Raw genomic sequence first — 11,863 nt, 5'->3', positions numbered from 1 at the left:
CAGGATGCGGCGATTGATGAGATCAAAGGCTTTCGTGAAATCTAAAAAGAGGCCTAACACGATATTTTTTATTTTCAAAATTCTGTAATATCAGCTCCTTTTAAGCTGCGCTGCCACCGCTGCCAAGAAACCGTTGTGTGTCCAGCCGCTCCTTTTAAGCTGTATCCAGTCGTCGGTGGCGCCGCATAGGATGCGCAGAAGCCAGTCCTTACACCCAGGGTGCAGCGGCACGGTAGATTCCGGTCACTCTTCTTTAAGCCTTGCAACGGTGCGAGCAGCTGCAAAATATGACAGATAAGGCGTCAGGTTGTGAACGATGCGCTGCCACCGCTGCCAAGAAACCGTCGTGTGTCCAGCCGCTCCTTTTAAGCTGTATCCAGTCGTCGGTGGCGCCGCAGAGGATGCGCAGAAGCCAGTCCTTACACCCAGGGCGCAGCGGCATGGTAGATTCCGGTTACTTTTCTTTAAGCCTTGCAACGGTGCGAGCAGCTGCCAAATGTGACAGATAAGGCGTCAGGCTGTGAACGATGCGCTGCCACCGCTGCCAATCATAACAGTGAAGCAGCTAGAGTCTGCCATGCTCAAGTGGGAACGTGGTGTTAAAGGAAACTGCTGTGCGTTCGTGTTCCTGGTTATGATTCATCGAGTGCTCCCTGAACAGTAGACCTGGACGACAACCATGTCCCCTGTTCATGGCCCAAAGTGCAGCACATGGATGCGTGTTGCCTAGATAGCGCTCAAGTGTATTGGGCCGAGAAAAGGCAAAGAGAAAATGTACAAAACGTTTCTTTTTACAGAAAAAAAAGAAAAGATTGGAAAAAAAAGACAAGTCTAAAGAGGGAGCAAAACGAGTAGACTACACTGACTTTGATCACCACGTAGGGCATTCGTGATTAACATTTGCGTTCACAGATTCTTACTTGTTGATGTACACCATTTGCGATCTGTTGAGGGTCCACTGCACACGTCTTTAGTAAGGGATCACTTCTGCGTGTCAGCACCGCAGCTGTTGCTAACGGTTCCAAGAATCGCTGAAAACGTCCCTGACAAAGCCTTTAAAGCCTGTTGAAGCGCTGCTTATCTAAGAGTGATGGCGGTGAAAGCACCGATTTCGACTCTGTCGTTTGTAGAACCATACAGCGACTGCTGTGAGTGAAAGGAAGAGGATTTGTTCTCGGTCAGCGTTCCAGACGTCGCAGCTACCCGAGCTTGAAACGTACCCACGGGAGGCTGGCGACGCAGCCAAAGTGGCCGCTATCTTAGACACACGTGTCCGATAAGCGCGGGACAGTTGTGAAGTCAGCCAAGGAATCGGCACCTATTTTGCTCAGGCGTCTCAACAAGACCAACGGTAAGTGGCGTGTCGGTGTCTCCTTGAAATGAATGACGACCAGCCAACTCAAGGATCCGCATGGTAGCAAAATCACGCTATCGTTTAGCTTTAACTTTAAGGCGAATACGACCAATCTGCAGGCATCGCGTCCAGCCTATACGAGTAAGGAAAATGCGAATTCATGCAACTTGAGTGAAAAGGATGTCGATTAATGCGCTCATATACAGAGCAAAATTCGGCAATGAACGCCTCTTTTTCGCAAGCACACAACACAAAAATCTACCGGGGCACAAAGCTCTTAATTGCATTCATTTAATTTGCATGCGCGGCGAATATTGCGAGAAGAAATGCTCGATTCCTGTAAGCACCAAATATATGCATATATACATACACGCTGGAGAGCGGGGCCCGGCGGAGAGGAGCTAAATTAAGGGCTCCCGAGTCAATGAACTGATTTAAAATGTCCCAACTTTGCGAAGTAATTAAAGGCGGCTTAACAAAGAGCAGAGTCCCCCCCTGCCGGCCCGGGCTCCCACCAACTAGGCGGCGCGCTGCAGGAGCCTGCAGCCGCCCACACACACGCATGCCCGAGAGCATTCCCTTTTTAGAGCAATTATCCTTGCATGAAATCTGAAGGTAATGAGCACGCCGACTAATCTTCCCCGCAACGCACCCCCGGCTCGCGTCGGTTCGGCGTTTGGCTTATAGTATAGCCGCCCTGTCCATACGAAGCTACCTGATCTGCGTGTGAACCAAATTGCACGACTAAGCGGGTGTCGCGCGTGTGTTTTCTTTTTCTTTTTCCCCCCTACCAGCGTGTCCATCACGTTGTTATCTCCGGGCAGGCCTGAGCCGCTTGAACAGATATCCGAGAGAGAAGGAGAGAAATGACCGCAGCGAACGGAAGGAAAGCCCCCTGGAAAGCCGGTGGAGTGCTATCGCTGGAGCCAAGGATAACAGTATCACTGTACAGAGAACCGCTGTCCCTCGATTTTTTTAGTGCGCTAGCACTTATAGTGGGCGTTCCCCGCATTTAGCCGCTGTGCGTTTGTCGGTTTGTCTGTCTGAAGCCGGTTTTGTAGCAGGCTGCTCAGCTACCGGATGGTGGACGACCTGCCCACCACCATATATATAAGCAGGGGGTGAAGATCGGATGGATCCGGTACAACGTTAGAATAAAGATCGTTACTTTTTTCCCCATGTGTCATCTGTATCACGTTTATATATATATATATATATATATATATATATATATATATATATATATATATATATATATATATATATATATATATATATATATATATATATATATATATATATATTCGTTTTGACAACTTATGAAGGGAGGAAGGGAGCCAACAGTCACGGAAACTAAGGTGCATAGGGGAATGTTTAATATTTTTTTAATGTGTAGTGCTCATCAGTGGGATAATAATACTTCGATTAATCTATCGCTTAAAGAAAATTACTTATAAAGCAACAGAAAAAACAACCATGCCTCCGGTAGATCCGAAACCACGACCTCCGAATATCGCGTCCGGTGCTCTTACCAACTGAGCTACGGCGACGGCTGTACAATCTGCTGCTCTCGTGGGTTATGTTTTATTGGATGTAAGCGCACCTTGAGAGTGTTCACCAGCGCCACCCTCGTCCATAGCGGCGGACGTAGCACGTCCTGTATATATATATTAGCAGACAAGGTTAAGGAAATGAGGGGCTCGTTTGACAAACATATTAAGGAAGCCAACAGTCACGGAAACCAAGGGGCATAGGGGAATGTTTTTAATCTTTTTTTTATTTGTAGTGCCAATCAATCGGTTTAAATAAAATTACTTATAAAGCAGCAGAAAAAACAACCATGCCGCCGGTGGGATCCGAACCCACGACGAACCCGGTGCTCTTACTAACTGAGCTACGGCGACGGCTGTCCAATCTGCTGCTTTCGTGGGTATTTATGTTTACTGCGTGTAAGCGAACCTTGAGAGTGTTCACCAGCGCCACCCTCGACCGTAGCGGTGGACGTAGCACGTTCTGTTATACCGCGAGTGTGACGTGGAACGTCATCTTAACCTTGTCTGCTAATAGCTTAACGGGGGTCTCGGTTCTGGCAGTCTTGTTGCCATAGGTAGTATAAGAGGGCTCTCGCACAGTTTCCGCCCTCGGCGTTAGATGACGTTCCACGTCACACTCGCGGTATAACAGGACGTGCTACGTCCACCGCTACGGTCGAGGGTGGCGCTGGTGAACACTCTCAAGGTTCGCTTACACGCAGTAAACATAAATACCCACGAAAGCAGCAGATTGGACAGCCGTCGCCGTAGCTCAGTTGGTAAGAGCACCGGACGCGATATTCAGAGGTCGTGGGTTCGGATCCCACCGGCGGCATGGTTGTTTTTTCTGCTGCTTTATAATTTTATTTAAAACGATTGATTGGCACTACAAATAAAAAAAGATTAAAAACATTCCCCTATGCCCTTGGTTTCCGTGACTGTTGGCTTCCTTAATATATATATATATATATATATATATATATATATATATATATATATATATATATATATATATATATATATATATATATATATATATCAGCATGTCCACCGATAACAGCGCCTGCCATAGAAGTAGAACAGCAGTGGCGCATCTTAACTTGACCGCTGCACCACTGCGCCAGGAGTGGTAGGGAGATTCACAGGGATCTATGAATTGAGAGAATGTCAATTCCGCATATATGGTCATTAACCCATTATCGCTGTCCGAACAACTGCCATCCGGGAACACTGGTTCTGAACACCAGTACCGAAGGGAAAATCGAACTCCTAGCGCACCAATTTGGCATTTGGCCTGACTGCTCAAATCCACTACCTCTTTTTTTTTTTTCGCTTCATCGTATCACGGCCGTGCCGGCCGAGAACGTTCTCTGCGTCGTGTGTTACCGGTGGGACACGTCGTGTATGATGCTATGCGGCACGAATACTGAGTGGTGCGATGAAATCCTGAGAGAGGAGGTTTTGAAAGAGCCCGCGAAAAACACACATATCAGGTTGCTACTGCAATCTATTGTCGCTTCCAATAAGTTCGCTTCGCCGGAAACTCAAAGCGGAGGGGAGGGGGGGGGGGGGGGGCGGTCGCGCTGCACCCAATAACGTTTAAGGGTAGCCAACTGGTGGGCCACTACGCGCAGGAATTAGGGCTCCGAAAATCACTGCCGCAGTGAACGTGTTAATGCCACCGGTGCGCGGCTCTTTCCGAGAGTGTCGCCTCTCCCTTCGCCGGATCAATTAGTCGCAGGGACGTCATTCACGGCCGCCGAGTGGATATCTCTCTATTTAGCCCTCATATCCCTCTCTCTGCTCCCTGCCCTCTTTGCTTCTATTTTTTTCTTTTTTACCTGGTCCTCCATACTTAAATTGTCCTTCTCGGCCCGGCCTGGTCCTTGCTGCTTTCGGCGCGGCGTAGTATACATACGCGTTAACTCGGGCGCGAAACTTCGCTCAAAGCAAGTGCGCCGAGAAATTATGGGAGACACCTGGAGATTATGCAAATGAAGACGGTGTGCGTGAGCGCACGCGCGCTCTCAAGTTAACACGACAGACACCCGCTCAGCAAGCCCCGCGATAGCGAGCGAGCGCCGCGGCGTTTTATGCAGTTGCTGCGCAGCGAATCTGCCGCATCCTGCCCGAATGATGTAATTAGCTGGGTTCCTTTTTTTTCCTTCTTATTTATTTATTCTCTTCGCTCCCATTCCTGCACGTCGTTCAATTTCGCTCTAGAAGAGAAATCGGGGCTCTTCCAAAGCTCTGCCGCGCGCTCGCTCTTTACCGCTTCCGTCTTATATGGCCCATAATGCACGCTGCACAATCCGCGGCCGCGCCGAGTGCTCGCTCGCTCTCCATTGCCATTTTCGGAAAGCGGCATTTTGGTGCGCCTATTGTCCCTAAATGCGGCAAACGACGGTGAAACCTTCCCGCTCAAGAGTTGCGGCCGTTGAGCTGAGCGCCGTCCTTCTCACCGCAGTCCCTTTCAACGTCGCGTAATGTGCCGCGGGTTTTTCGCTAGCATAAGCGTGCGCGTAATCTGTGGTTTCGTAAAAAAGAATCACTAAACGTAGAATGAACGGCTCTTCCGTGAGCGCTTGACACAACCAAGAAGTAGCGCGTCGTCTGTCCTCCCTTCTTTCTTTATTTTTTTGTTACTTTTTGCAGACCGCATTCGAAACTGTGCGCGTTATCGGAATGTGGTTTGTGGCACTAGTCAAGCAGCGCTCAATTAAGCCCAGATGCGCGGATCATCAATAACTATTGCTTATATTTTGCTCTGAATTTCGCAAGAAACGCGAATCGGGTCTGACCTTGGGCTTGTTTGGTTGGCAGTGCAACTGCAAACTGTATAGCAGCTACCTGGGAAAACGTAAGCACAAGTGCCTTGAGTCGACGGTACATGGGGCGGCGCGTTGAGCACAGTAAAATGAAATGTCTTGTGTGCATCTGTGCCTTCAAGCAGCGCCATACCTATACGTGTTGAACCCATACGTGTTAAACAAAAAGTGCATTGAGTCGACGGTACATGGGGCGGCGCGTTGAGCACAGTAAAATGAAATGTCTTGTGTGCATCTCTGCCTTCAAGCAGCGCCATACCCATACGTGTTGAATCCATACGTGTAAAACAAAATCTACCCGGACGTTCAGCCGGAATGCAAAAGGTGCCAGGAACTGGCAACCCATGACCACATATTATGGAGCTGTAGCATAGCGCCGCCACCAGCGGATATTATGCGTGATCCTTCTCTCGAGCAGTGGGAGGCAGTGTTGGCCAGCTCGGACCCGGTCATACTGACCAGGGCCGTGGAGTGGGCCACCCAGGTCGTCGTCAGCCATGGGTTGATGGCCATCCAGCACGGAATCGTCCGCACATGCGTTCTGACGAAAATAAAGTTTTCATTTTTATGTAGGCAAAACGCTAAGGCGCCCGTGTGCTGTGCGATATCAGTGCACGTTAAAGATCCCCAGGTGACGGCACCTCTTTCTTCTTCCACTCCCTCCTTTATCTCTTCCTTTAGGGCGCGGTTCAGGTGCCAAACGATTTATGAGACAGATACTGCGCTATTTCCTTTCCCCCAAAACCAATTATTATTAATATTATTATTATTAATATTATTATTATTATTATTATTATTATTCCATCCATTCAAGCAGCGCCATGGGGTCCGCATTTTCTGGCTGTTAAGCCCGCACTTTAATTTGCTTTTGTTGCGAAAACAACACTACGCCAGCCAGCCAGCTCGGCTCGTCGCGGCGTCGCACTTCAGCCGTATGCCGTGGCCCACGAACGACCTTGAGCCGCCGTTGCTTAGCAGCACCGCAGCCGCGCTCCAACAGATGGCGCCGCCGTCGACGCCGCTGCTCGCGCTCCACCAGATGTGACCCGCTGGGTAGAGAGAGAGGAGGTGTCGCCCCGTGGGGCGTGTATATATATATATATATATATATATATATATATATAGAGAGAGAGAGAGAGAGAGAGAGATATAGGGGAAGGGGACAACGAAGGAACGAAGCGAGGAAGAGAGAACGCGCTCAAGAGAAGGCAGAAGAACGCGCCGCACGAATCAAACGCAGCATAACGAAGATGCGGCTAGAAGTCGTTCCACGTCCTGGAGTCTTGAACTGCGTCAGAGACCGGTTTGAGTTCTCGAGAGCGTCGGATTGAGAGCTGCGCAGACGACGTGCCAAGGAAACGAAGCTTTCGCTATTCAACTAGGGTTAACCAGAGCTAAACCACAGCCAATTTTTCTCGCGCAGCTGCACGTCGACTACGGGGCATCTTCGCGGCTTTTTGGCCGGGCAAACATGTGAACAGCGCCCCCTTCCCTCCCCGACGTCCGGATCTCCGTAAAAACACCGCGCACGAAGCAGTCGGCCCGACAAGGTGGAGAAAGCTTCGCCCGCCCCATGCTCTATTTATTTATTACAATACCTTCAGGGCCCCAGTGGGGCGTTACAGAAGGGAGTGGATAAAAAAGTAAAAACAATGCAGCAAAATGAAAACAAAAAGTAAATGGAAAATGTAATGTAATACAGCAAGGAATGAAAAAACGTAAGCTTGAACAAAATACAAACCAGATTACGTAAGAAAACAGCCTAGTCAAACACATAGTTTTCCGCGGCATTTTTGAATAAACAGGTGTCAGAAATGTCGGCAAGCAAGGTGGGCAGGTGGTTCCAATCGCTCGCCGTCTTGGGTATAAACGAGTTAAAATATGCATTGCTTCGGCAGTATGGAATGCGTACCTTGTGGCGATGATCCGTGCGAGGTGATATGAACGATGGTTCAAATAGAAGATCCCGTTTTAGCTGATGATTGTGGTAGTAAATCTTGTGAAAAGTTAGTATTCACGCGAGTTTTCTACGAAGGGAAAGGCTAGGAAGGTTCAAAGAATTTTTCATTGTAGTTACACTAGCAGTGCGGGAAAAATTAGAGAAAATAAATCGGGCGCTACGATTCTGTACTGACTCTAACTGATTAGTAAGAGTTTCAAGTCCCGGGTCCCACACAGAGCACGCATATTCTAATTTCGATCTAACTAAGGTTTTACAGAGTAGCAGTTTTAAAGAAGATGGAGCCATGGAAAAATTACGACGCAAGTAGCCAAGCATGCGGCTAGCATTGTTAACAATATAATCAACATGTGCCTGCCATGAAAGGTTAGCAGTTATATGAACCCCTAAATATTTATATGCGGTAACTTGCTCAAGGAGAGAACCTGAAATATTGTAGGGAATAAGATTTTCGTTAGCAGACCGGTGTGAAATACGCATGACCTTACACTTGTTAGTATTCAGTCTCATGAGCCAAATATTACACCAACTAGATACCTTATTTAGGTCACTTTGAAGTAAGGATGAGTCTGAAGCGGATTTGATTACTCGATAAATAACGCAATCATCTGCGAAAAGCCTAATTGTGGAGTTAATAGAAATTGGTAGATCGTTATGTATATTAGAAACAATAGCGGCCCGAGCACGGAACCTTGAGGCATGCCGGAGGTAACAGAGCATGGTGAGGAATCAGCGTTATTTGCAGTGACGAATTGAGTTCTGTTACGCAAAAAACTCTCGATCCATGAAAGAATGTTTGGGTCGATGTTTAGTTTGCCGAGCTTAAAACAAAGTAGTTGGTGATTAACAAGATCGAATGCTTTCTGAAAATCTAAAAATGCACAGTCAATGAAAAATCCCTTGTCTAATGCATCAAATAAATCATGGGTGAAGGAAATGAGTTGCGTTTCACAAGAAAATGATTGACGAAAGCCATGCTGACGAGGGAAAAAAAACGAATGATTTTTTAGAAATTTAACCAGATTAGAATAAATGACATGTTCAAACAGTTTACACGGGACACTCGTTAATGATATGGGTCTGTAATTAAGAGCACAATGAGCATCACCAGACTTGAATATTGGTACCACCTTACAGTCCCCGGGTAGCTTTCCTGAATTCAAAGATTGCGAAAACAGTGCACACAAGTAAATGGAAGAATAAACACTTGTATTCTTTAAAAATTTAGAATTTATGTCGTCGATTCCCGAAGACGAAGAAATTTTGAGATTAGTAATTAGACTTTCTATACCAAGACTGTCAAACACAATCGGGTCCATTAATGGATTCTGCACAGGCTGAAAAGAGGGCAGAGAAACAGATGATTGCTGTAAAAAAATATTTGAGAAGGCGTCGTTTAGCACTTGAGGGCATTCTGATGAAGGAATGGCTGCGCCGCTTCTATCGTTCAGAGCTATTGCTTTATGCTTGGGACCAGATATGATGTTCCAAAATTTTTTGGCATTATCAATCAACAAAAACGGAAGCGTACTCTGGAAGAAAGCCTGCTTGGCGCTTCTTAAGGCTTTTCGATACTCAGATGTTATGGCACGATACACATCCCAGTGATCAGGGCAACCGGTGGTTTTCGCTCTACGATAAACTTGTTTTTTTTTGCTTAAAAGGCGTTTTAATGCGGCAGTGAACCACGGGGAACGTTGCTTGCCTGATATGACGCGTAAAGGTATGTGTTTTTGGACGAGAAAATGAACTTTTTCTTCAAAAAGGCGCCAGTTCATTTCCACAGTACGGTTATAAAAGTTTGGCATGCACTCTCCTAAGAAGATTTCGAGTTCAGCGTTAATCGACGGAAAATTTGCCATTGTATAAACTCTGATATATTTGGAATTCGGTCGCACACGTGTGCTAGTATCTTTAAGGTCAAACTGGATGAAGGAGTGGTCACTGAGGCCTGGTAGAAATGCCAATGAATGAACTAGCTAAGGAAGCGTAGTTAGAACAAGATCAAGAATGTTAGCGCTAGTAGTGGTGATACGGGTTGGCTGGGTAATGAGCTGAGAAAAATTGAAGTCAGTGCACAGATTTATGAAGCCAATCGAGTCAGGTGACGAACCCAGAGTGGAAGGGAACCCGCCAGACCAAATTATTTTTGGCATGTTGAAATCGCCAAGTAAAAAGATTGGCGAAGAAGGAAACCTAACTAAAATGCGATTGAGCACATCATGAAGTTCACTACAGAAAGACGATGGAGCATTTGGAGGGCGATAGCATGCGCAGAAGATTACGTCTCGATGATTAATGCGTATAGAGGCGCATACAATTTCTAGTGAAGAAACAAGTGACACGTGTGAAGAATGCAGATGATCAGCGACCGCTATCAGAACACCGCCTCCTATTCTGTCTCCACGGTCACATCGATAAGTAATGAAATCCTTTTCGCAGTTTAGTATTTCATTAGAAATCTTTGAATTCAGCCAGGTTTCGGTGAGGACCAGAATGTCTGCATCGCACGTGTCGATGATAGTACACAGATCATCACGCTTGTTAACAACACTACGAATATTAGAGAACAAAACACATATGTCATTTGGAAGCTCATGACCACGAGCAGGTAGCTACGCGGTAGAAAGATCGGCAGGCAAGGCACTACTATCAGGGCTGCGTGGGGATGCTTGGTTATTGATATGATATTCACAGATGCTATCTGATGCCGAAATGTAGATGTAACACTTATTCTTTATGAACAATTTGTTCTGACGAATAGCGCACTTCTCTCCACTTGCTTGACCAAAGTCAAAACGTTTTTTACGTGCGTTGCGAGTTGATAAGCAGAAATCTTCCGTAACCTTTATCCCAGCATTTTTCATTTTGCTTCGGTCAGTAAACACGGCTTCTCGGATCTTAAAATTCGTAAACTTGACTATGACAGGACGGCATTTGTCATTCGAAAATTTACCCAGCCGATGCGCGCGTGCTATGGCCTCGCTGGGTAGCTCAAGGTCCATTTCAGAAAGAAGCTTTTCACGCACGAGCTTTTCAGATTCATCCCATGTTTCGTTTTGCGTGTCAGGGAGGCCGTGAAAAAATAGATTATGGCGTCGTGACCTGCCTTCGAAGTCGTAGAGTCGTTTATGAAACGCCTCTGCTTCATTCTGTACAGCCTCAGACACTTCCTGGGTAATGTCAAAGGCGCTGGAGGCTTGCGAGGCAGCTACTTTTTCTTCGACGGCAACAAGCCCATCGTTCATTCTGGCCATCTGACGCTCCAGCTTTGTTTGTGTTTGCCGAACTTCATTGAGCTGGGAGAGTATTTCGCTATGGTTCTTGTCAATTTTTTCGTTTAAAGATTTCAACAGAGTGACTGCGTCATCATTGGACTGGCTAGAATCTTTTTTAGGGGGCCCTGGGTTCTGTTCAATGTCGCCACCTAGGAGCAATAATTTCAGCACATATACACATTCGCAGACAATGCACATGAATACGCTTGGGCATGGCACAAGCAGCAGGTTGACATTACTTGTGCGTTTACAGTGCAAAGAAGGACATGAACTGACCTGCACCAAGAAACAGAAGAACATTGGTCGTTGCTGCATTGCTGCTGCTGTTCCATGCCCACTGAAGGCGCTCGGTGATTGCCAGTGCTTAAATGGGCGCGATACACTTGATGACTGTGACGATGGGGCTTGCGCGGCCAAAGGTGCAGACCACTTGAAGGCGATGGCTTCTTCCGGTGGCGTCGGGCAACATTCGCTCATTCGTAGCGAGTCGGGCTTGAACTGTACAGACAGCCGAAGAGGCGATACGGGGCGTTCAGTCGATGTCAGGTAGGGAACGTGCTGCCGGTCGCTCGAGTGATGACTAAGTCCGCTCCAAGATAGCATCTGCACCAAGAAACAGAAGAACATTGGTCGTTGCTGCATTGCTGCTGCTGTTCCATTGCTCCCAGCTCGACGACGGAGCTTTTGCCGAGCGGCGGACACAAAGTTGCAGTGCACGACCGGTAGAGGGCGCACATCCAGGCGCCGGTTTTCGGCGGAGGATGTAAGAAAAGTTTTCTCTTTGAATTCGACGATGGCCACGCGTGCACTGCCGGAAGCCTGGGGAGAGTCGACGTCGTTATTGTCGCGAAAGCGGCCGAGGTACCCAGCACAGTATATACTGTCCCCTTCCGATCGCCGCCTCCACCGCG

General features: G+C 47.3%; 1 long non-coding RNA gene across 1 annotated transcript; it reads left to right on the top strand.

Annotated features, from left to right (window-relative positions):
• Positions 1–1,211: 1,211 nt before the first annotated feature.
• LOC144135734 (uncharacterized) lies at positions 1,212–2,531 on the top strand. Its single transcript, XR_013315553.1, has 2 exons — positions 1,212–1,351; positions 2,149–2,531. It is a non-coding gene; the product is annotated as an uncharacterized LOC144135734 (long non-coding RNA).
• Positions 2,532–11,863: the final 9,332 nt, after the last annotated feature.

Source organism: Amblyomma americanum, chromosome 1 (assembly GCF_052857255.1).
Source record: "Amblyomma americanum isolate KBUSLIRL-KWMA chromosome 1, ASM5285725v1, whole genome shotgun sequence".
Lineage (NCBI taxonomy): Eukaryota > Metazoa > Arthropoda > Arachnida > Ixodida > Ixodidae > Amblyomma > Amblyomma americanum.
This window is presented reverse-complemented; position numbering and strand designations above follow the sequence as displayed.